Source organism: Octodon degus, unplaced genomic scaffold (genome assembly GCF_000260255.1).
Source record: "Octodon degus isolate 3935 unplaced genomic scaffold, OctDeg1.0 scaffold00034, whole genome shotgun sequence".
Taxonomy (NCBI): Eukaryota; Metazoa; Chordata; class Mammalia; order Rodentia; family Octodontidae; genus Octodon; species Octodon degus.
In genome coordinates this window covers 175,107-180,502 of record NW_004524610.1, presented here as the reverse complement: position 1 = coordinate 180,502, position 5,396 = coordinate 175,107, and positions in this window count along the sequence as shown.

The following is a 5,396-nucleotide window of genomic DNA, read 5'->3' as shown; positions in this document are numbered from 1 at the left end:
ATGTTGTTTATTTATTATTTCTTGCCTATATCTTATAATATGAGAAACTACTTTGGCAGTAACAATACACAATGTACTAACCATTGTTACTCTCCTAAAATCTTGTTTTGAGATTTTGTACCATTGTTTTTATTTTTTTTTCTTTAAAATAAAAATAACTGATGTCAAAAAAAAAAAAAAGAAAGAAAGAAAAAGAAAAGAAAAGTAAAGTAAACCTACTTACCCCTCAGCAGGGAAAGGCTGCTGTAAATTTTATAGCCTGAGGATTTGTTTTACAGTCTCAGGAATTCTATTATTATATATTCTTACAAATCTTTATCCCACTCACAACATGTGAGGAATCTCCCCACTCGATGGCCACTGGGGAGGCTAACCCTAAAGCCTCACAATCCTGCTAGGTCTTTGCCTCCAAAGAAAAACAGAAAGACCCTTTGGTTAGTAAATCACAGGGCCCCCGACCACCCTGTTTCATGCACCTGAAGAAAACTTGTTTGAAGTAGGAAGTAATGGGATCAGACAGTGGGGCAAAGGGAGAGAGGAAACGATAAACAAGAGAAAAAGGCGGGAAAAGGGCATTTCACCTCGTTGATCCCTTTGTGCCTAAACGGAACTGTTTTCAGTCTACCCAACCCCAAGCTTCTATTATCTGAAATTTAAGAATACAATCCACTTAAGAACTGAAATATGCTTCACATTACTGATTACATTTTCCTATCCAAAAAGTGAAAGTTATGGACTAAAAATCTCAGATTCCCCTCCAAGTCAGAACTCTAATTCTAGATGAACTGAGAATGACTCCAAGACAGGAGTATCAGCTTAGTTACTCTGGAATTTCTGCCTGTTATAGGTTATTTCTTAAATTACATTAGAAAAACTTCTCTCTAAACCTAACCTGCTATAAAGCTATTTGTTATTTTTTTGCTTTTCCCGTCGGTATCCACAGGAAAAGGCAGTGTCAGACACATGATCACAGGCTTTTCTTTCCTGGGAAGGGAGTTGAATAATCCTGGCTAAATTAACAAGTAAATTTGACCCTCAAGTGAGAAATCCATTGTTCCTCTGATACCAAAGAAATTGTGAGAGTCCAAGAGTTATTATTTGCTTAATTTAAGCCAGAGCAAAAAGTTCACTCCTTCATAATAGTTCAATTCTTAGTCCATTCACATACACACACAAAAGTAAACGGATTAAGGGTATTTTGGATCAGCAACAAAAAGAGGCATAACCCAAGTTTTGGAACTTTAGCTTATGTTTCATTTCATGTTAGAAGTTTCTTTTCTCTCAAGCACCCTTCCAAAATACACACACACACACACACACACACACACACACACACACTCACTCGTCATTTATTCTTCAAAGATGAGAACAAAATAAGTCCATCTTCCAGGACCATGTCTCTCTAAAGTACAGGGTGGCCTGTGCCTGGGTCTCACTGTAACAGCCCAGTGTGTGACACACCCAGAATTGTTTTCTCAAGGTCCCAAGACAGTGCCTGAGATGAAGAGCTGAGAAAGGCTGGACACACAAACAAGGGGTCCAGTGTGACACAGGACAGAAATTCTGTCCTGTTGTCCAGCAGCCTGAGCAGGGCGAATTCTAGGTATTTAAATATTCCTTAAGAAATGCTTAAGTACTTAGAATACCTAAATACAGGTAGCACACCCATACACACAGGTCTAGCCATCAACCTTTTCGTAACACCACACTTCAGAGTTTTGGTGGGAAAAGTGAGGGAGAAGTGTGGTCACAGTACTCTTTTGCTTGTGGCCAACAGCCCTGGAACACTGGAAGGAGAAATGCCAGTACTCACAGTCTTTTCTGAAGTCCTTTGCCAGGATGACATCTGCATGTCTAGTCCTTTGCATTACACTTGTAAAGTACTTTCAGGTTCTCAAAGAAACTTTTCTTGATATTGTTACCAAATCTTAGCAATGTGTCAGTTTAAAAAAAAAAAATAAAATAAAACATGAAAATATGGCTGGGAAGATAGCCCGGTGGCATAATTGCCTACCTGGCAAGCACAAGGTCTGAATTTGATCCCCAGGCATGCCTTGCCAGCCCTGGAACTGGGCAAAGTGGTGCCTGCCTGCAATCCCAGCACTAGGGAGGCTGAGACAGGAAGATCACTATGAGTCCGAACTGCGTAGCGAGACCTGTATCAAAAAAATAAACACATGAAAATAGAAGTGTCTGGTCTACCACGTGAGGCTATTGTGAAGATGAGCTAAAGCACATTAAATTGCTTTGCAAGCTATAAATAACCACTCCCGGTGTGATTGTCATTCCATTTATATCCCACCCGCAACTTTGTGAGGCAAATGACTATTACTGAGGAGAGGATTAGGAAGTGGTAGTGCTGCACAGCCTGCTGAAAGCTCCTGCCCACGCAGCGGCCAAGCTGACCACCCAGACACCGACTGCTGTGCGGACACCAGGGACCTGCAGTGAAAGCCAGGAGGGAGCACACTTCCAGGGCTTTCAGTGAACATGTTTTGGTCATATCCTTGACCTACATTACTTCAGCTTGAGAGAGGGACAGTTACAAAGAAAGTGTAAGTACTCTTATAAACGCCTAAATTTGAAGACCAAGTTACAGTCACAGGCCTATTTTTCCAGTGAATTAATCAGAACAAGATATTATAAAGGATGGCCAGAGAGATAGCTCAGTGGCATAAAAGCCTGCCTGACAAGCACAAGGTCCTGAATTTGACCCATGGTGCCAAGAAGGAAAAAAAAAAAATATATATATATATATATATATATATATGGTAGATTCCAACTGTAGAGACAGATTTGCTCAGACCTTTGAAATGTGTTAATTATGTCAGTTTAGAGATAAGAACTATCAATAGTACAGATGGAAAGCTGAGTCAGAACAATCTTCTTGGAGGCCAGTGTGACAGTATTCAGCACACTGAAAGGAAAGCATGGCCTCTAGCTTAGGGACTCCACTACTAATTATGTAAACTCGTTAATAAATTCCCAACCATACAGAGACATAGTTTTACATAATATGTTCTTTACAATATTGCTCAAAATAGCAACATAATTAAAACTGAGCCAGACATAGTGGCATATGCCTATCATCCCAGCACTCAAGAGACTGAGGCAGAAGGGTCATTGTGAGTTTCAAGACCAAGTGAATTTGAGGGCAGCGTTAATTGCAGTGAAACTGTTTCAAAAAGAAAAAATTAAAACAAGTGGTCAAAAGAATCAATTAAGTAAATTGTGATCATTTTTCAGTGAAAGACTGTTGAGCCATTTTAAAGGTGAAGTTCATTTGATATGCATTTAAAAGCGCAGCATACACTGTGAACGACAAAGCTATTGCAGGACACTGTGAACGACAAAGCTATTGCACTCTGCTTGGGCGCTTTCTCCTATAAACCACTCAGGCTAGCTTCCTGGAGCAGCCTTCAGCATCCCCACCCCGTGGGCACACGCTGTCTTCCTGGCAAGGGCTGGGAATCAAACCCACGACATCCAGATTTGAGAGCATGTTTCCATACAAAATTCTGCAAGATGTCCAGAATGCCCACTAATGAACTATAACAGGAAAGTGTAGATACCTAAATGTCCACTCTAGAAATAAAATAAACCATAATTTATCTTTATAAATCAGTAGTGGGATGCCACATAAAAACATAAAAATTGTATCATGAACTAATAGCTAATGAAGTAAGCTTATTACTTCATTTTTACATGGCATGGGCACTTTGATTAGAACTGTACACATGGCTGAATAAAGATCTTAGGGGTTGGGGATATAACTTAGCAGTGTAAGCGCCTGCCTGGTGAGCACAAGGTCCTGAGTTCGATCCCTGGTCCTGCAAGAAAGAAAGACGATCCTAAAGCAGCACAGAGAAATAGAAAACATTTTGTGTTTTGGATGTGGGAGTAAAAGATGTTATGCTACCTTTAATGTTAGTTAGCAGTATTTAAATGCCTTGGTGGGTGTCTTGAGATGCGCCCTAGGTGAGACATGCCCATCAGCCATTGGCTCTAGACCTACCATCACCAAGTAGTGAAAAATTAGACCATAAAATGAATGTGACCAAAGTGAATTGGTTGCCCTAAAGGGACAACCACTGTTTAACATTTGAAGAAAGCCAATTTTTCTGGGTGTGGTGGCACACCCCTGTAATCCCAACATTCGGTAGGCTGAGGCAGGAGGATCACAGCAAACTCCAGCAGCCTGAACTCACAGAGACTCTGTCTCAAAAAAAAAAAAAAAAAAAATTAAAATGACAGTTTCAGTTCCTGCAGCTTAGAAAAATTATGAACCCAGAGTACTTACTGGACTGGCTCCAGTAACCAGGAGAAATCTGGCACTCGCAGGGTGACTCCAGCACCTCGGGCTGGAGCAAACCAGCTGGAGAGAATGCTGTGTGCTTCTGGTGAGAGGGAATGAATGGTCTAGCGGCTAACATTTCAACTGAAGGAAGAGAATATGTACACACGAGCCACAAAATAGAACATGGGTTGCTTGTGGGCAGTAGAAAGCTCATTCCCCACACCGCAGGGTTGTAGAAAAATGCCCCTCATGAGTAGTTTCTGAAATGCCACTGACCTCTGTGTTTTAGAACACATTGCCCCCAGGAATATGTTTGGAATATTTTCATGACAAATGCTGGGCCAGAGAGACGGCTCAGCAGCATAAGAGCCTGTCTGGCAAGTGCAAGGTCCTGAGTTTGATCCCTGGTACTGGGGAAAAAAAAAAAAATCTTTCATGATAAATGTTAATATTATTGTTTCATTATACCAGGAGAGCAACAAATATAATCCGGCAACTACAATGTATTTCATTGTTTCACTGAGCGTTATTACGAAATGACAATATTAGGGTTGTTCTTTTCTCAGCACGCATCTGCAGTGCGTTTGGCACTTGCGTTCCTCCCGCGGACTTGCTGCGCATGCGTAACAGATCTCGGCTGCTTTAATTTGAAAACGATCTATCTTCTTGCTTCCTCTATGTTTTATTTTGCTCTTCATTTATAATTTGGGTTTGTCATGTAAGAGAAGATGTTTAAGTTTGTGCTTAACATGGTTTCAAGGAGCACCCATATTCTTACAGAAGCTGAAGTTTTGAAAGTACTATTTGTGTAAAAACTACGTTTCTTTATATATTCTTAGAAGCTAAGAATTTATTTTTAGAATTTTAAGGAAAATATAACTTTTAATTTTAGCAAGACATTAATAATTTTGCACTGTCTACATGTTTATTCCCTAGAGAACAGTAATCACAGACACTGTCCTGTCCGCCACATCTAATTATACTACACGTGGACGAACCCTTCATTAAACATTCCCAGGGGTCACGATATTACTCCCCTGGCACAAGCAACAAGAACTACTCCAGGCGTTCAGGTGCTGGCGGCTAATCCGTGTGGTCC